This window comes from Capsicum annuum, chromosome 9 (assembly GCF_002878395.1).
Source record: "Capsicum annuum cultivar UCD-10X-F1 chromosome 9, UCD10Xv1.1, whole genome shotgun sequence".
In the NCBI taxonomy this organism is placed as follows: domain Eukaryota; kingdom Viridiplantae; phylum Streptophyta; class Magnoliopsida; order Solanales; family Solanaceae; genus Capsicum; species Capsicum annuum.
The window spans coordinates 145,581,200-145,602,836 of NC_061119.1; the positions used below are offsets into that span (position 1 = coordinate 145,581,200).

The following is a 21,637-nucleotide window of genomic DNA, read 5'->3' on the forward strand; positions in this document are numbered from 1 at the left end:
GGGAACTGAAAAATTCTCACCAAGTTCTGTAGGAAATCTAGAACCAGCTCTTGAATGATTCCCAGATCACCGATCAATATCTCAAATGGTCCCATAGATGATGGTCTATATGAGTCACACTCATCCTAGACTGACATAGCCATATCAATCTTTTCTTTTTTCTTTGAGAAGTTGCACCTTCACCACATATTTTAGTGGGTAAATTAGAGTATTTGGTGATACCCAGTTATCCTCCTTATACTCTTCAACTCTCACCCATTTGCACAACTTGGTGATCAGGGAAGGAAACATCAGCAATGGTCCATCTCGATATTTATATGCCCAAAACTCTAAGATGACAAAAAAATAAACATTTAATAGAATGTTAACTAAAATATAGGCGACCATTTAGTGTCACATCATCAGGATATTAATTGTGTTCCTATACAAAGAGACACAACTACAAATGATAGTCAACTACATCCTCACCTCAGATGTGAACTAAATCAAATTAATTCTAATTTTTGTGGTCACCCAAGGGATATTTTTTTCCCAGGCATAGCTGTGATACAAATCAACTACCCATAGCATAATCCTTCACGGTAAACTATGATAGATAGACATTCGATAAACCATATACTCTGTTGTTCTCCTCCACTCTGTAATGGATCTACTTTATAACACCTTTGATTTTTGACCCTTTGAAAATTTACAAGATTTTTGGTTTTTGGATAAGAAAAAACTAAGGGGTAACAGTTGTATATTGCGGTACGGTTCATATGGGTTAGTCATATGATGACCAGTGTTAGTTGGTGAGTTAGATTAGTTTTGGAAATAGATGTGACTTGGTGGATTCGAGTCATATTAGAGGATACGGGTTGTCTGGTTTAGGGGTTTTTCCTCCACTTAATCTTAGACATGGTATCTTATCTTGGATATGAGTCCGAGTGATTCACCATGATCCGTAAGCTAGGGTATGAGTCATATTATGGACTCATATGGTGAACAGTGTTTAATCTTTTTTGATTCTATTCTGTCAGGGGTACGGGTCAAAGGTACAGTTCATATGCTTTGGCTATGACTTTGTTTAGGTAAGTCATACCTTGGACAGTGTTGGGTCTAAGAGGGAGACCTATGGTACGAGTATTAGGTACCACTTATATTGGAGGGTATGACTGGTAAGGTTAGTCGTACCCCCTGACAGGAATTTTATGCAGTTTAAGTAAAAGCAATCTAGATATTTCCCCACTTAACCTATTAAGTACCCACAACTTTTAAAACATTTGGAAGGTTATTTTCCTTATTATTCTATTCATTAACACTTCAAAAAAGCTCTCTAATCCTATCTAATGCTTTTGGGTAAACGAAATCTAAGGTTTTACTAAGGTGATCAATATGGGGCTTGTGTTGGTAATTTCTCTCCACCACCTACTCAATTTGAGGCATGTACTCCATCCGTCATTGTTAGTTCCAACTAAAGGTATATTTTGTAAATTGTTGTCACTGCATAGTTGTTATATGGTTTTGGGTTTTCAAATAAATGTTGGGGGTTTTGATTATGGTTTTCCCATGTTTTAATTATGTATTTACATGTTTTAATAGTGGTTTGGATACTAGGTTGCATAGGAATGGTTAATTAGTATTTATTTTTTGTTCAGAAAGAACTATGACCCTAATATGTTTGATAAAATACCTATGAGAATGCTTTTACTATAATGTTGGACTTTTTAATGGAACTATTGCATTGTATGCTTTGACAATGGAACCCTAAGGTTTGGCTAAGAACTTTTTAATGGAACTTTTTAATCCCTTAACCTCTTAAGGTTTCTCTCAGGACAATACTTGCAAGTTATAGTTGGTATGATGATACCACTATTAATAGCCTTGGTTAATTATAAATGGAATAATAGATTTGTTGGCTGGAAATGGTTTTAATTAGGCAATAATGGTGGGGTGTGATAGCTAATCATGAAGGAGGGTGTTTAATAAACAAACACTGGAAACTCATGTTTGCCGATATGAGGGGTTGGTCATGGCGATCATATATGATACTATGAGGTTCATAGGAATCCTTTACATACATTGTACATATGTATCATGGAGACCGAATGGTACTTGGGAATCCCCTACTCTTATGGTTTCTCTAGTTCAAGTATCTACACATATCAGGTCTTGTTCAAGGGTTACACTAGACTCATATAACTCATAGGTGGATTTTGGATGGTAAGCTATATATACCCAGGTTTATAGTTTTAAAATGCTTGCTAAACTCGGTTCCATTTCCTGGCATGGTTATATATATATATATATATATATATATATGGTCTATATGCCTATGGTTGGTTTACTTGGTGTTACTATATAGCGTTACTTTAGTCTTATCCCGAGTTAATGCTAGCATTCACCCATGAACCAATATTTAGGTGGTTGTATCCCCATGCAATAAAGGAACCCTCCATTCTACTCCTCCTGTATAGTGATCGGATTTTAGGATCAACTTTTTGATGAATTGGTAAAGTGATGATCTTGCATCTTTTCAAAAGGCTCCATTTTATGTTCATGGATGTTTTACACACTTTAATTTATTTATGGATATTGATTTTGGCTATGGTTGGGGGCATGTCCCAACCAAACATTGTTTTTCTCTTGGATAAAAAAGGCTTTTGTGGAACTACTATCGGTTGGCATGGGAGGGATCAATATTGGTATCAACCTTAGTGTTGGCTTAGGTATTAGGGATGATACCTTTTGACTAAATTTCTCACTATTCCATCCTCTTATATTATGTTATGGAACTTGGTTTGGTTGATTATCTTAGAGTCTATATTAGTGCTATTACACACTATCTTATTATATGTTCGAAATTCATCTTAATCAAGGCATATGCTAGATGGTTGGGTTGGGTATTAGGGGTGGTCTCCAGTCCTAGTTGGACTTGAGATTCCCATTACGACAGAGCCCCTGGCCGGGCCATGTCAACCTTGCCCCTTATATTCATCATTGGGGTGGAAGGTTTTATGACCTTGAGGTTGGCATAAAACTCCCTTACCAATTGTTCATTGGAAAATAATGTCTTCGGGGCAAAACACAACCACCCTGTAGTCTTTAACCTTTGATAGAAATTTGGGAGCTCTTGGTAACTCGCTCCATAGAGATGCCTCTTTCGGGGAACATTTTCTTTTTGTCCAATTCCTCACAGTATATTTCTTGGCAGCCAGGAGAGAGGAATAAATTTTGACCAATATCCACTTCAACCTCAACATCATCGATGATTCAGTATGCCATTCTAAGTATTTGGTTTAAAATCTAAAAAGAATACATAAGCATGAACTTTCAAGATTATATTCTGAAAACAAAGTTATGAGACTGATAAAATCAATATAAATGATTGAAGGATCAAGTTCTTAAACATCAACTTCTAACATTTTTCTTAGACTTACAAATAGGCCTCAGATATGGCTGTCGTGACTTGAGATCGCGATCACGATACCTGAGCGTTTAGATATACTAGCCTCAGGTATCACTATTGCAACTTGAGATTGTGATCGTGATACCTCAGCATTCTGTCAGACTAGCCTTGGGTGTCGCTATAGCGACCTGAGATCACAATCACAATACCTAAGGTTTCTTCATCCCTATAAATCCTCAACTTAGATTTTGCATTATTTTTACTCAATCATGTTAATACATGATTTACAAACCAGCGAACATGAACTATAATGCATAACCACTCAGTAATGCACTGCGAACTACATATCACCACTCAAAAGTTATATTTAGGAAAATCAACATACACGTGGTATGCATTTCAAATTCTTACTTATTTTAAATCCATTTGGGTACTCAAGACTTCCCCAATCATATACAAACCAAGAAACTAATAAAGAGAAAACATGAACCAACTTCAAGCTCCAAATATGAAAGAAAGAAATTTCATCCATCAAAGAAGAGTACAATATACATACCTGAAGTTTGAGTGCAAATGCAAATGTAGAGTACATTGAAAACCCTTTATTAAAGTGGTGAAAACTAATGGATATTCAGGTGTTTAAGAGAGAAGAGTGAGTGGAACCATTTTGGGATGTTTTAACTTCTTTAAAACTGATAGGTTCGCGATAGGAAGATAGATATCGCAATTAACATAATCCACTGATATGATGGATCGCTATTGCAATCTGTCTGTTACATTCACAACATATGAGTCCCTCAGGTGACGCCTGGAAGTTGCTCAATTCCCCTTTTGTCAATTGGTGCATCACCAATCTCGATTCCACTCTACTTTTTCCCTCCTAAACACTCAAATTACTTTCAAAATTTCAATATTTTAAAGATTAATCAAAATAAAGATCCTAAGTTATTCTAGAAATCAAAAATTCAAAGGATACATGAAAAAATTCATGAAAATTATGGGTTGCCTTCCATCTAACGCTTGATTTAACATCATAGCCCGATGCTCAGTGATTATTATTTTGTCCTTTTGAATTGAAATAAACCAAAAGGACTCAACCATAGTTTTTTAAGCTCACCCATGTGGTAATACATCAATCCTTGATCACTTACCATGAACTTCTTTTTCTCATGGTCCTCTAACTCAAATTTTCATTTGAATATGCATTTGAGACCATGAATGGTCTGACCACATTAATTTTTTGGTGGAACGTTCAACCTATAGTTGAGAAGGAACATAGTATCAAACATACAGAACTCCTAGTTCAATGTCTTAACTTTATGCTGCCTCTTGTCTTTGGGTTTATTTGAACAACGCTCAGGAATGATGACATTTACATGCACCATGGGACACTTAATAGCACAAATGAACTTTTTCACTTATTCACTTTTTCACCATACAATTAGAAGCTTTCTTTTTCCTAGGCAATAGATCATCCATACTAATGGTTGGCAAAGTATTCTTCTCACAAGGGTTTTTATTATAAGAGCCAAGACACTTCGTCAAATTAAACACCTAGTCTTTTCCTTCAATCATCTCACTCCCCAAGTTGCACAATGCACCCACTAAGGGGACATCCATAAGATTTTCCTTTATGGTATTAGTGACCTCATCATTAACCCAATCAATGACCAAAATAAATTGAAAATCCTTAGTTTGTTTTATCGACTTACATACATTGAAAGAAACCTCTTCATTATTCACTCAAAAAATTAGTTCACCTTATTCAACATGTACTAAGGCTCTTCCGGTAGCCAACAATGTCCTACATAAATGATGGGGACCTCGTGATCTATCTCACACTTAAGAATAACAAAGTCAGCCAAAAAAATGAACCGATCCACTTTCACAAGAACATCACATAACATTCCCACGAGATTCTTAATAGAATGGTCGTCCATTAAAAAGATCATTGAGGTTGTTGTGGGGATACCCAAACCTACCTTTTGAAACATAAAAAGTGGCATCAAAATAATGCTTTTCCCAAGATCACATAATGTTTTCCCGAACTTGTGCACCCTAATAGTTCAAGGAATAGTGAATGCACCCAGGTCTTCCTTCTTAGCAATCATTCTACTAGAGATTATGGCACTATAATTGTTGGTTACCTTTAAAGTTTCAACATCCATGATTTATTTTGTTGTAACTAAGTCCTTCATGAATTTAGCATGCCTAAGCATCTCTTGTAAAGGTTCTAATAATGGAATATTCACTGATAGGAACTAAATTTAGCTAGAAATTTCTTGAACTTGGTATCATCTTCTTTTTCCTTGAGCATTTATATGAATGGGGGAGGATTTTGATTTGAGACAAAGGAACAACAGGGGTTTCGTCCATTGTTTGGAGCATCCCTATCAATCTCTTTAGGAGCTTCCTCACTTTTAACCCTTACTTCACTTAACTTTGGCTTTTTAACAATTATGTCATTATTCTTTGGAAACACATTCTTTGGCTTTATTGGTAGCGTTTTCTTTTTGTTTGCTTTGTTCATCAGTTTCTCTTTCTTTCGGGTCTTCATCAATATCAACAACATCTTTACCTATAGTTTGACCACTCCTAGTGATAATGGCCATAAAGTGAGCATCATTCTTCAGATTAGTAACTATGTCACTAGAAAATGTCACGACCCGAACCAGGGCCTGGCCGTGACATATATCTCAAGTCCCACATAGACCGTATATCACCCTCTTCACCTAACCTAGCCAGCAGAACAACTTCAAGTGTCAGATGAATTTTGAACATATAAGAAGACAAAGTAAAATAAATCTAATAATGATTCATCATATGTTTATACCATCCACCACTAACTGGACAACCGTCCTCATTGAAACAATCAACAAAACCACCCAAGTCTACAGTAATCCAACAAAGCCTCTACAAAATAAAAATCAATAAATTGTCGAGACATTCCCCCGATAGTAGCAAGATCAAAGTCTAAACAAGTTCTAAGACATAGGAAATTAGGACTATAAAATAAAGCCTTCCAAAGTATAGAATTTCACCACTTCAATGTCAACTCACGAACTAACTCGAGCACCTGATCACTATGCAGGAAAAGTAGAACAAGTTTTCGTGCCTTTATCGCGTGAGGATTTAGCATCCTGAGATAGTTAGTGGTTGGAGGTCTATCATGTAACTCAGTGATTAGGAGTAAAATAAGGCCATGACATCAATTCAATTCAACATTTAGGGAGTCAAACACATTTTGTATTTCAAACCAATTTATAACCAACAAGGCCTTTATAAACAATTTACGAATCATTAACATTCGTAGGCTAATTCCATAATTCAAAACACAATTCAACATATGACAAGATCATTCTCACTGATATTTTCACAAACAAGTTGAGGGCATACATTATCAAAGACAAAAATCAACAAATTTAGGGTTAAACATGACTTGTTTGTTAAACCACAATTCACATGCAGCCATATATGAAAACCATTATCAAAACATGTATAATCAGAATCTAAACCATGAGAAAATAATACTAAACATTATGCATTCAAACCCTCAACCATGGTTTTCAAAACCATTATTAATGACTCATGAACAATGCTTAAAACATGTGATTTTAGTAAACTAACAATGAAGGAAGAGTCACATATTTAAGTTACGAAGATTCATTGAGAGAATTTGATCACTAAGCCCTTGGATGATCATTTTGAAGAAACCCTAGCCCAATCGTTTTTGAGAAGTTTTAGAGAGAGTTTATAGAGTGTTTGATCTTGTAAAGTGGGTAATGGATGACCAAAAGGTGTTATAAGACATGGGGTTTTAAGGGCTTAGGGTGGGAAATCCCCAAAGCACCCCAGGCTTAAACCTGTAGAAAACCTGCAGATGGCTACGAGCCAAGCCACTAAGTCATCAACACAATATACGACTCATACTATTAAGTCGTCACCAAGACAGAAGATCGGACACCACACACTGTCCAACTTATGACTCCCTAGTCCCACTCGTCACTATACCATACAACTCGTATGGTCTAGTCGTGATTAACACAGAACACTAAGGGCTTGGACATTATAAAATATACCACTTGAACCTTACCACTCTTCACATGATCAGACAACTCATTAGAAGTTTCTAGTAACTAGGACAATACATTACTAATAACACTCTGGTTTAGTTATGAATTAGGTCCCTAGACCTGTAGCCATACCATATGAGTCATGGAGTGAGTCGTAAGAAGGGCAAAGAGCCTAAAGCTCAGGAAATTTGCGAAGGCCAAAATTTAGGGTATGTTAGTCTCCCAGTCTTAGGATTATTCATCCTCGAATGATGGGACAAGGTATTTACTAGCTTGATTAAACCCCAAACATCTCTACTTTTACCTTTAACTAAGTTAGAAACCAAAGATGCCAAATAAATCAATATTTCCTTTAACCACGTTAGAAAATAGAAATGCTAACAATATCACATACCTCAAGAATGAATTACCAGAGGAGGGAATAGGAATAGATACTTTGAATTTATGTCCTCCTCGGCTTCCTAAGTATCTTCCATGAAATTTTGGTTAAGCCATAGAACCTTTACTAAAGCAACATCTTTCATCCGCAACCGATAAACTTGTCGATCCAAGATCATCACTGGGACCTCCTCATAGGACAAAGAATCCAAAATACCAATATTCTCAAAGAAAACCACCAACAAAGTATCACCCATGCATTTACGCAACATGGACACTTGGAATACTGGATGAATTGAACTCATGTTAAAGGGAAAATCCAACTCATATGCAACACTACCAACCCTTCTTAAAACCAATTATGAGCCAACATATCAGGGACTAACTTTTCCCTTCTTTCCAAACTGTATTACTCTCCTCATGGGAGATACCTTTAAGAACACCCAATCTCCAATCTCAAATTCCAACTCTCTTCGCCTTAAGTATGCATGGGACTTTGGTAACTTTGGGCGGTCGTAATCCTATCCCAAATCACCTTTATCCTCTCCATAGCTTAGTGAACCAAATTTGTGTCAAATATCTCCTCTTCACCAACCTCGAACCACCCAATAGGAGATCGACAACTCCTACCATACAGTGCCTCAAATAGGGTCATGGCAATTCTAGAATGGTAACTATTGTTATATGCAAATTCAATGAGAGGAAAATGGTTGAACCAACTACCACTAAAGTCAATTACATAGGCTCACAACATATCATACAGAGTCTATATAGTTCTTTCTGGTTACCCATCTAAATGCGGGTGGAAAGCAGTACTAATAGTCACCTTAGTCCCTAGGTCACACTAAAAAAGTGCCAAAAATATGATGAAAATTGAGTAGCACGTTCCAAAAGGAGTGAGACAGGCACATCATGCAACTTTGGAACCTCTTAAAGGAACAACTTTGCATAGGCTTTGGCAAAATAATTAGTCCTCACTAGCAAGAAATGAGCATACTTACACATCTTATCCACGATGAACCAAATGGGGTCATATTGATTTCGTGACTGTAGAAGGCACGTAAAAAAATCCATATTAACTATCTCCTACTTCTACACCGGAAATTTAATTTCTTGGAGTACCCCATCGGGCCTCATGTGCTCCACCTTTATTTACTAACATACCACACACTTAGTAACAAAGTTTGATACATCCCGCTTTATTTTATTCCACCAATAGATATCCTTGAGATCATGATACATCTTAGCTGAACTGGGATGAATCATATATTGTGACTCATGGGCCTCGACATAGATCCTGCATCGAAATCCATCTATATCGGGAACACACAAACTCCCTTGGTAACCTCAAGATACCATAAACACTAATCTCAAAGGCCATAACCTTCTGCTTACCCACATCATCCTTGATTTTTATCAAGAGAGGGTCTAATACCTATTTCTCTTTTATTTCAGAACCAAGAGATGATTGCACCACCTGTTGCACAAACACACCACCATCTTCAGAGTCCAAGAGATGAACTCCAAAGTTAGCCAAATAGTGAATATCCTTCACTAATTCACACTTATTTTTATCCACATATGATAGACTACCCATTAACAGCCTGCTAAGAGCATCAACAACCAAGTTAGCTTAAACTGTATGGTAGTGAAGAATCATATCATAGTCCTTCGGTAACTTAAGACACCTTCTTTGCCTGAGATTAAGCTCTTTTCGAGTGAACACATACTACAGGCTCTTATGGTCAGAAAATATATCAACATGCACCCCATATAGGTAGTGTGCTAGATTTTTCAACATGAACACCACAACTAATAGCTCCAAGTCATGAGTCAGATAAATATTCTAATGAACCTTCAACTATGTAGAGTCATAAGCAACCACCTTGCCATGCAGCATATCATCGGTACCCTCAGGTAGAGTAAAGATTAAAGCTGAAGTCAACTTATATTTTAACTTCTTAAAACTACCCTCACAAGCATCAGACTACAAAAACTTTACCTTCTTCTGAGTCAACTTAGTCAATATAGCAACAATAGAAGAAAAACTTTCTGCAAACCACCTATAATAACTGGCTAAACAAAAAATGCTCAGAACATTAGTTGGAGTCACGGGTCTAGGCTACCTCTTAACCACCATAACCTTCTAAGGATCTGCCATGATCCCCTTACTAGACACAACATGACCTAGATATGTTACGATATTCAACCAGAAATCACATTTAGAAAACTTAGCATAAAACTATTGATTTTTTAAGGTCCGCAACATCAGATAGAGGTGATCGACATGATCCTCCTTATTCTTAGAGTATACCAAAATATCATCGATAAAGAAAATCATGAAAAAATCTAGAAACTAATGGAAGACCCTATTCATCAAGTCCATAAATGTTGTAGGGGCATTGGTTAAGCCAAATTACAACACTAAGAACTAAAAATTTCCATACCAGGTACGGAAAGCTGTCTTATTGAAATCCATATCATTAATCTATAACTGATGATACCTGGACCAAAGATTGATCTTAGAGAAGAATTTGGCACCCTGAAGCTGATCAATGAGATCATTAATTCTCTGAAGTGGATACTTATTATTTACTACCACCTTGTTCAACTGCCTATAATCAATACATATCCAAAGGAAACAATCCTTCTTACATAAGACTAAGACCAGTTCACCCCACGAGGACACACTACGATGGATGAAACTATTGTTCAATAGGTCTTTCAACTGCTCCTTAAGTTCCTTCAACTCAATTGGAGCCATTTTATACGGTAGAATAGAAATAGTATGAGTGTCCGAAACAAACTAGAGCCAATCTCTCTATTAGGAACTCATTTACCATAGAAAGAAAATATAACGAAGGAACCTCTAAGTTAGAATCTTTAACCCAGACCAGATTATAGAGACAACTTTTGGAAATTAACTTCTGGGCTTTAAGATATGATATTAACCTCTTCTTAGGAACTAGAGAACTTCCTTCCCATGCAAAAATTGGCTCATTAAGGAAATTAAACATAAACTTATGGGTTCGACAGTCTAAAGAAGCATAGCACGAGTGCAACTTGTCCATCCCAAAAATAACATCAAACTCAACCATGTCTAACTCTATCAAGTCTACAAGAGTTTTATTATTACCAAAAGATACCACACAACCTCTATAGACTCTTCTTACAACTACAGAGTCTCCCACTGAGTTAGAAAAAAATGTTTGATAGACATTCAAGACTGAAACTAAAATGCACAACCATAAATAGGGTTACATAAGATAGGGTGGACCCCAGATCTAGTAAATAGTACACATAAAGAGAAAAGAGTTTTAACATACCAATAATGGCATCTGGAGATACCTCAGATTCCTAACGAGTAGTGAGAGCATAAAGATGACTTTGACTAGTGCCAAAGCCTGAAGTGGTACCCTTTGGTATAGGAACAGAAGAAGAGGAAAGAAGAACCTTATTTGACCCAAAAGAAACTCTAGAGGGACAGTCCCGATGCATATACCCAATCTAGGTACATATAAGACATCAATTCCTCCCCTTCTCATACTGACCATGATAGTGCTGACCATAAAATCTATAGAGAAAGTAGGATGGTGCTGACTGGGCCCCACTAGCCTGAGATTGGGCACCCTGTGCCATAAAAGCATCACCACTTTAAAAATATCAGTCGCCAAATGACTTTGTGTAGGGAGCACTAGCCATAGAAAAGGAGTTAAGACTCCTCCATCTCATCTTCTTAGACCTCTTTCCACTTTGTTGTTGTCCTCCACCCTATTTTAAATATTGAAATTTCATACTCCGTCTTTCACCAATCTCATCTTGCCTTTTTTTATCCTCTTCAACCTATTATATATAATCCATAAGTCGATACATATCCATATCCATGCTTAATAAGGCTGCCATACTCTTAAGAATCATGTCTCAGGATATCCCCAAAGTGAACTTTCTTATATAGAACATATGCACAACCATAAATAGGTTCACATAAGAGAGGGTAGACCCCAGATCTAGTAAATAGTACATATCATGAGAAAAGAGTTTTAACATACTAGTAATGACACCTGGAGATACCTTAGACTCCTGATGAGTAGTGAGAGTATAAAGATGACTCCGACTAGTGCCAGTGCCAGAAGTGGTACCCTTTGGTGTAGGAGCTGAAGAAGAGGAAACAAGAACCTTATTTGACCCAAAAGCAACTATAGAGGAACAGTCCTGATGTATATGCCCAATCTAGCCACATATAAAATATCAATTCCTCCTTTTCTCGTACTGACCATGATGGTGATGACCATAAAATCTATAGAGAGAGTAGGATGGCGCTAACTGGGCCCCACTGGCTTGAGATTGGGCACCATATTCCATAGAAGCATCACATCTTTAAAAACGTCAATCACCATATGACTTTGGGTAGGGAGCACTAGCCATAGAAAAGGAGTTAGGATTCCCCCATCTCATCTTCTTAGACCACATTCCACTTTGTTGTTGGCCTCCACCATATTCTGAATATTGAAATTTCATACTTTGTCTTTTACCAATCTCAGCTTGCTTTATTTTCTCCTCTTCGACCTACTATATATAATCCCCAAGTTTAGACATGTCCATATCCTTGCTTAGCATGGCTGCCTTACTCTCAAGAATTATGTCTCAGGATAGCCCCGAAGTGAACTTTCTCATCTAGAATATTATGTTCGATACCAATTCGGGAGCATACTTGAAAAACTGATGGAATTTCAATGCATACTCCTTGACTATCATTCTTCCTTGGTTAAGTTAACAAATTTCTCCATTTTTTCCTTCCTTAACTCTTGAGGAAATAAGCGATCGAGAAATACACTAGAGAAATTATCGCATAAGGCAAAACCAGCGTCTTTTCCTTTTGATGATTCCCACTCTTCATACCATTGCTACGCCACATCAATTAATTGATTGGCAGGAAAGTCTGCACCCTCAACCTTCAAAGAACTCATAACCTAAAAGATATTCTCCATCTTAGTAATGAAAATTTAAGGATCTTCCTCAACCTTAGTAGTAGTAAACATTGGAGGATGCAACTTCATAAATTGGCCAACTCTAGTGACCTCATACAAACCGACAGTAGCAACAATAAAACCTGACTATTGTGATTGATACATCACCAACTAAGTCAATACGTTAATAGAGCGATGGAACCTAGCATTAGTAACCTCCCTGAGAGGTAATTGAGTATGGGTGTCTCTCTCAGGAGTAGGATCAGTAGGGAAAGGTGGGACTCCATGATGATAGTCAGATGCAGCGACCCTTGATCGAGTCTGGACCTCAGAGTCAGACGAGCTCCATCCACATTATCCTTAGATGGGACAGAAAGAGTTTTACAGACATCAGATCTTCTGGGAGGTATAATCTAAAAGACAAACAAATGAAATTAGAAGGACCTAAGACCTTTGACTTTATATCCCAAAATTAAGACAACAAGAAAGGGAAACATTCCTATATATTTCATAGCCTGTCTCTTATAAATGTGGCACTACACACCCATAAAAGAGACTCTACATGACACAACTTTATGGAAACCCAATTGACCATGAACATGTCTTCTGATACCAACTTTATCATGACCCGAACAAGGGCCTGGCCATGACGGGTATCTCAAGTCATATATGGATCAAAGATCACCCTCATCACCAAATCATTCCATCACAACAACTTCAAATATTGGATGAATTCCAAACATTTAACAAGATAATGTAAAATAAAGCTAATAATGATTCAACATATGTCTATACCATCCACCGGTATCCAGATAATCTCCTGCCATAAAAATAATCAACCAAACCACCCAACTCCACAGTAATCCAACGAAGCCATTACAAAACAAAAATCATTAAAGTATCAGGACATGCCCACGACAGTAGCCAAAACAAAGTCTAAAAAACGTCGAAGTCATAGGAAATAGGGACCTTGAAATGAAGACTTCCAAAATATGGAAGCTCACCACTTCAATGTTAACTCATGAACTAACTCGAGCACCTGGTCACTACACAAAAAAACTAAAATAAGTTTAGGTGTCTGCATAGTGTGGGGATACAATGTTCGAAGATGGTTAGCAACTGGAGGGCAGTATGTAACTCTGGGATAGAGGAGTAAGATAATGCCACAACAATATTTCAAAACCATTGTAACATCTAAAGCATAGTATCATATGTAATACATATACATATATATAATATGACATATCAGGGTAGGGAACAAGGCTTAGTATGAACTTTAAAAACCTTAATCTGGGTTGTGTATCAGAACCGTCATATAAAAAGGCACCCACAGGATATATGGGCCCAACTCTTCCCTAGCTAAAAGGGCCCCAGTATGTGTAGCTGTATGAAACATAGAATATTCGTACCTATATATGTCTTTCATGGGGGACTCAAATATCCCAAAATAGTTATGATGACTTAAGCACTAATATATAAAATATAGGGGTCTCGAACCTCCCATTTATATATTCATCTGGGGGACTCAAACCTCCTGATCATATAAACACCTGCATTAGCTAGCGCGGTTTCCATTGTTAGTCCTTCAGATGCCACTTTCACAGCTCGACTACATATCCTACGTTAAAGCCTAATTAAAACATTCACTTCACATAAAAAACCATTAATCCAAATACTTACCAAGGGCATCCCATTGGTATCATCATAACAACCCCACTAAAAAGCATACAACATGCCATAATCATTATTTATCAACTTGGGATTCAAACCCATTGTCTAAACAAGCCATCAATTAAATTTAACATTTAGGGACTCAATCACATTTAGTATTTCAAATCAATTTGTGACCAACAATGCCTTTATAAACCATTTTCCAATCATTATCATTCGTAGGCCAATGCCTTAATTCAAAAATCAATTCTATATGTAATAAGATCTTTCTCACTGACATTTTCACAAACAAGTTAATGGTATACCATTATCAAAGCCAAAGACCAACAAATTTAGGGTTAAACATGACCCATTTGTTAAACGATAATTCCCATGCACCCACATGTGCAAAACCATTATCAAAATACATATAATTATAGTATAAACAATGAGAAAATAATACTCAACATTAAGCATTCAAACCCTGAAACATGGTTTTTAAAACTACCATTAATCACTCATGAACAATGCTTAAGACATATGCCTTTAGTAAACTAGAAATAAAGGAAGAGTCACATGCCTAAGTTATAAAGATTGATGAAGGGAATTTGATCTTTAAGGCCTTATATGACCAATTTAAATAAACTCTAGCCCAATCTTTCTTGAGAAGTATTAGAGAGAGTTTAGAGAGTGTTTGGTCTTTTAAAGTGTGTAATAGATGGCCAAAAGGTGTTATAAGATATGGGGTCTTAAGGGCTTGATGTGGGAAAAATCCAAAGTACCCCAGCTTAAAGCTGTAGAAAACCCGCAAGTGGACATGAGTCAAGCCATTGATTTATCAACACAACAAATAACTCTTACCATTAAGTCATCACCAAGGCAAGAGATTGGATACCACACACTGTCCACCTTATGAATCCCTAGTCCCACTTATCACTAGACCATATACCTCATATGGTCTAGTCATGACCAACACAAAACACCAAGGGTTTGGACACTGGACAATATATGACTGGACCTTTACCACTCATCACATGATCATATTACTTGTGAGGAGTCTTTCATAACCAGGATAGAACTTGGACAATAACATAATGGTTTGAGTCATAAGAAGGGAAAAGATCCTAAAGATTAGGAAACTTTCATAGACCAAAATCCAAGGTGTTTCAGCAATTCACCTTTTAGCCTTGCATTAAGTTGAGACAATATTTGACCCACTTGCACTTCAAGTTGCTTGATAGAAGATGAATGATTTATCACCATTTGATTGAGTTGTGAGAAATCACTTTTCTGATTCTCTCACCATCTTATTGGTTCCCTCAACACACATCAAAATATGAGAAAAGACATCTTTAATTTTGAAATTTTTTGGGTTAATAGAGCTTGAATCTTTACCTTTGGAACTATCATGTGGAGGTACATACTAATCATAATCTCTATTTTTATCTATCTAATCTTGGTCTCTATCCCGCCAATCTCGATCATGATCCCTTTCCTTTTCTCATGGCCTTTGATAGGTGGGGATAAAACCACTAATTAGTTTCACAAGAACCGAATTTCTTCATCAAGAGAATCTACTTCCTCCTCATCATAACACTTAGCAATCTTAGAAGCAACAACATTGACTGCCTTAGAAGGATCTCCTACTATATGCTTGGTTAGAAGATCAAGTTTAGTCATCACTTTAGCCATGATCTCATCTCTTTCCTTGTCCTTTTTCCTTTGGTCTTGGCTTAAAAAAGATGCGGAGGGAGAACCCAAGAACACCTTGGTATCTCCTGTGTTCCAACCTCTATTATGCTTGTTCACTTGATCTAATAAAGCCACTGCAACACCAGAAGATAGTTTGACAAGAGAACCACTGGTTGCATTATCAAATATGGTCTTGTTCATCCAATGACCTATAGAAAATTTGAAGAAGCATTTTCTCAAGAACCTCATGATTTGGGCATTGCCTAATCTTATTTTTGAACCATTGCCAAACTTCATACAATTGTTCATCATTAAGTTGGCATAAGTTGGTGATTTTATCCCTTAATTACAATATTTGAGAATGAGGAAAGTACCTATTCAAGGATTCTTTTGAGAGCTCAACCCATAAATTGATATACTACACGAGCAAAAACTATTTTACCCATAAAAGAGAATAGAAAAAGACGTAACCAGATAAATTCTTAAGAAATATGGGCTATGTCAAATGAAGAACACACATCAATAAAATTATTCAGGTATAGATTAGTATCCTCATGTACTCTGCCTCCAAATAACCCTTTAATACTAAGAAAATGAAGCATCACACTAGTAATGTGAAACACTCCATTTCATTCTACCGGTGGTATACGAATAGCAATAGCTCAGCCTGCATCTCCAAGGTGATCCCCATCCTCAAGATGCTCATAAAAAATGTTGGCATTAGTACCGTGTTGGATCATGGTATTGTTTATGCTATTAGATTCACCTGAGAAATAACAAAGATAATAAATAATGTAAACTAAAAAACTGCAGCTAACCTGAGGTGATTAACAATACTACAATAGTAAAAACTATGTTTCACTCTCCGACAATGACATCATTTTTGAAAATTCTCAAATTACACTCTTGTATCAGTTTAAGGGATTGTTGCCAATATAGTAACCAAACTTAGGTTGGGGTTGAATCCACAACAAGTGAAAACACGAAATTCAAAGCTCAAGAGTGTTGATAGTTAACTATAGTTTGATCCATAATGTGAATAAAACAAGCATAAACATAAAATAAAAACCCTCAGGTATCACTATTACGACTCGAGATTGCAATTGCAATACCTGACTATTCTAAAAGACTAGCTTTAGGTGTCTCTATCACGACCTGATATCGCGATCGCACTACTAGAGGTTTCGTCATCCATAGAAATACTCAACTTAGATTTTGCATTATTTTCATTCAATAATGTTAATACACGATTTAGAAACCAAATAACATGAACTATAATACATAACCATTCAGTAATGCACTTCCAACCACAGATCAACACTCAAAAGATTCATTTAGACAAATTAACAAACACTTTGTATACATTTAAAATTCTTACTTGTTTTAAATCCAATTGGGGTATTAAGACTTCCCCAATAATTTACAAACCAAGAAACTCACAAAGAACCAAAGATGAACCAACTTTAAGCACCAAAGATGAAAGAAATCACTCCCTAACTTTTTTACCCTAATTAAGACCAAAGAAGAAATTTCATAAATCAAAGAAGAGTACAAGATGCATACCTGAAGTTTCTATGCAAATGCAGCTGTAGAGTACATTGAAAGCCCTTTATTAAAGTGCTGAGAACTGATGGATATTTGGGTTTCTAATAGACAAAAGTGAGTAGAACCATTTTGGGATGTTTTAATATCTTTTAAAACTGAAAGGTTTGCGATCACAAGATTTCTATTCCAATTGAGATATTTCTCTGACTTGATGTATTGCAATCACAATCTATTTATCGCATTTTCAAAATCTGAGGCCCTCAGGTAACGTCTAGAAGTTGCTCAATTCCTCTATTTTTTTAGTTGGTACATCACCAAACTCGATTCCACTCTACTTTTTGCCTCCTAAATTTCTTAAATCACTGTTAAAATTTAAAGATTTCATTGATTAGTAAAGATAAAGATCCCAAGGCATTGTAGAAATCTAAAATTCAAAGGATACATACAAAATTCATGAAAATAATGGTTTGCCTCCCATCTATCGCTTGATTTAACATCGCGGCCCAATGCACAGTGTTTATCATTTTGTCTTTTTAATTAAAAAAAAAACAAAATGACTCAACCATAGTTGCTTCGAGCTCACCCACGTTGTAATACATAAATCCTTGACTACTCACCACTAATTTTTTTTTCTCATGATCCTCCAACTCAATTTTTTTAATTTGAATATACATTTGATACCATAAATGGGACTAACCACTTAAAATTTTTTATGGAATATTTCAATGTATAATTGAGAAAGAAAACATTATCACCCACACGGTACTCCCCATTCAATGTCTTAACTTCATGTTAGGTCTTCTCTTTAGGTTTATTTGAATAGCGTCTTGGAATAATGCCTTTCACATCCACCACGGTCCACCCAATAACACGAATGAACTTTTTTACTGTAGTAATAGAAGCTTTCTTTTTCCAAGGCAATAGATCATCCACAATAACAGTTGGCAAAGTGTTGTTCTCACAAGGGTTTCTATTAAGGGCTAAGACACTTCTTCATATTAACCACCTCATCCTTTTCTTAAATTAGATCACTCCCAAAGTTCCACAATGCACCTACCAAGGGGTCATCAACATGATTCTCCTTCATGGTGTTACTCACCTCATCATTAACCCAATCAATCAACAAAATAACTTGAAAATTCTTAGATTGTTTCATAAACTTACACACATTGAAAGAAACCTCTTTATTATTTACTCGAACTTTCAGTTCACCACATTCAACATCTACACAGGCTCTTCCGGTAGATAAGAATAGCCTACCCAAAATGATGGGGACCTCGTTATCTATCTTTCCGTCAAGAATAACAAAGTCAACTGAAAAGATAAACCTAACAACTTTCATAATAGCATCACATACTCCCATGGGCTTCTTCAAAGAATGGTCGGCCATTAAAAGCCTCATTGAGGTTAATGTGGGGATACCCAAACCTAACATTTGAAAAATGAAAAGTGGCATCACATTGATGCTTTCCCCAAGATCACACAATGCTTTTCCAAAATTTTGCACACCAATAGTGTAAGGAATAGTGAATGCACCTAGGTCTTCCTTCTTCGCCACCATTCTTCTAGATATTATGGCACTATAATTATGGATTACCACAATAGTTTCAACATCAATGATTCATTTTTTTATAATTAAGTCCTTCATAAATTTATCATACCCGAGCATCTCTTGGAAAGCTTCTAGAAATAGAATATTCACCCATAGGTACTAAATTTAGCAAGAAATTTCTTAAAGTTGGTATCATCTTTCTTTTTCTTGTGCCTTTATGGGAACGAAGGAGGAATTTTTATTTGAGATAAAGGAACAACTGGGGTTTCATTTAATTTTGGAGCATAACTATCAATCACTTTAGAAGCTTCCTCACTTTTATCCATTCCTTCACTTACCTTTGGTTTTAAAGAATTTTTTCATAGGTCTTTGGAATCACATTCTTTGGCTTCTCTGGCTGCTTTTTCTTTCTATTTTCTTGTTCTTCACTTCTCCTTTCATTGGTGTATTCATTAATATCAACAATGTCTTTACCAATAGTTTGATCACTCCTACTGACAATGGACATAATATAAGTATCATTCTTCGGATTAGTAACAGTTTCACTAGGCAATCCACTCTTTGGATTACATTGAGTTAATTCAAAATTTTGCCTACTTGCATTTTAAGTTGCCTGATAGAAGTCAAATCAGATATCAATATTTGATTGAGTTGTAAGAAATATCTTTTTAGATCTCTCTCACCATCTTATTTGTTCCCTCAACACATATCAAAATACGAGAAAGAACATCTTAAATTTTGAACTTTTTGGGGTTAATAGAGATTGACTCTTTACCCTTGGCACTATCATGTGGAGGTACATACCAATGATAGTCTCTATATTTATCTCTCTGATCTCAATCTCCATTACTCCAATCGCTATCATGATCCTTTTACTTCCTACCTTGCCTTTGATAGGTAGGGCGGGAACCCCCTGATTGGATTGATGAGAACTAAATTTCTTCATCAAAAGACTCTACTTCCTCATCATTATAACCTTTAATAATCATAGAATAAATGGCGTTGACAACTTTAGATGTTTCTCCTATTACATGCTTAGTTAGAAGATCAAGTTGAGTCATCACTTTAACCATGTTCTTATCTCTTTCCTTTCCCTTTTTCCTTTGTTCTTAGCTTACAAAAGATGCGGAGGGAGCCTCCATGGTGACCCACTATCTTTTGTATGCCAACCTCTATTGTGCTTGGTGACTTGATCTAATAAAGCTGTCGCAACATCATAAAATAGTTTGACAAGAGAACCATTGGCTGTATTATCAACTACCGTCTTGTTTAATTGACCTAATGCCCTATAGAAAATTTGAAGAAGCATTTTGTTTGGAACATTATGATTTGGGAATTGCATAATCTTATTTTTGAACCATTGCCTAACTTCATACAATGATTCACCATTAAGTTGGCAAAAGTTGGTGATTTCATCCCTTAATTTCAATATTCAAAAAGTAGGAAAGTACCTATCCAAAAATTCTTTGGAGAGCTCAACCCATGAAGTGATAGACCCCATGAGCAATGACCGCTTCTTTTATCAAAGAAAATGATAAAAGATGCAACCGAATTGATTCTTGAGAAATATGGGCTATGTCAAATGAATAACACAGATCAATAAAATTCTTCAAATACAGATTAGCATCGGCATCGCTTTGATTCAAAATAACCCTTTCATTTGTAGAAAATGAAGCATCATACTATTAATGTGAAACACTCCAGTTCCTTCTATCAGTGGAATATGAATCGTACAAGCTCAGCCGTAATCTCCAAGGTGATCCTCATCCTCAAGATGCTTATCAAAAGTGCTGACATTAGTATCATGTTGGCTCATGGCCTCGTTTATGCTATTATATTCACCTGCGAAATGACAAACACAACAAATAATGTAAACTAAATGCTATGGCTAACCCAAGGTGACTAACAAACTACAATAGTTAAAACTATGTTTCACTCTCTAACAACGGCATCATTTTTTATAATACTCAAATTACACTCTTGTATGGGTGTAAGCGATTGTTGTTAATATAATAACCCAACTTAGGTTGGGGTCGAATCAACAAGGAGTGAAAACACGAAATTCAAAGCTCAAAAGTGTTGATAGTTAACTAGAGTTTGATCCGTCATGTGAATAAAACAACCATAAGTATAAAATGGGGGTAGGGGAGATTAATTTGAATGTTTGTAAAATGACAATTTCCTTGCTTTTAGGACACTATTTTTAGGTTATGTGATTCTAGGTGTGAGTTCATGCATAGGTAATTGGTAATTTATCCAAGTTTAGCTAGGAGTAATAGGTAAGCTAGATTAAAAGGTATTGATGCCAATCTTTCAATTACAACATCAAATTTACACAAATGGGTTCTTTCGAACTCCCATAAGTGTACAAAATTTGATGAATCCAATGTCT

At 36.1% G+C, this 21,637-nt stretch overlaps 2 non-coding genes across 2 annotated transcripts; both read left to right on the forward strand.

The window, feature by feature from the left end:
• Nucleotides 1–16,390: 16,390 nt before the first annotated feature.
• LOC124887510 lies at nucleotides 16,391–16,496 on the forward strand. The gene has a single exon (XR_007045281.1). It is a non-coding gene; the product is annotated as a small nucleolar RNA R71 (small nucleolar RNA).
• Nucleotides 16,497–20,564: 4,068 nt separating this feature from the next.
• Nucleotides 20,565–20,671, forward strand: LOC124887455. The gene has a single exon (XR_007045230.1). It is a non-coding gene; the product is annotated as a small nucleolar RNA R71 (small nucleolar RNA).
• The last annotated feature ends 966 nt before the right edge of the window (nucleotides 20,672–21,637 follow it).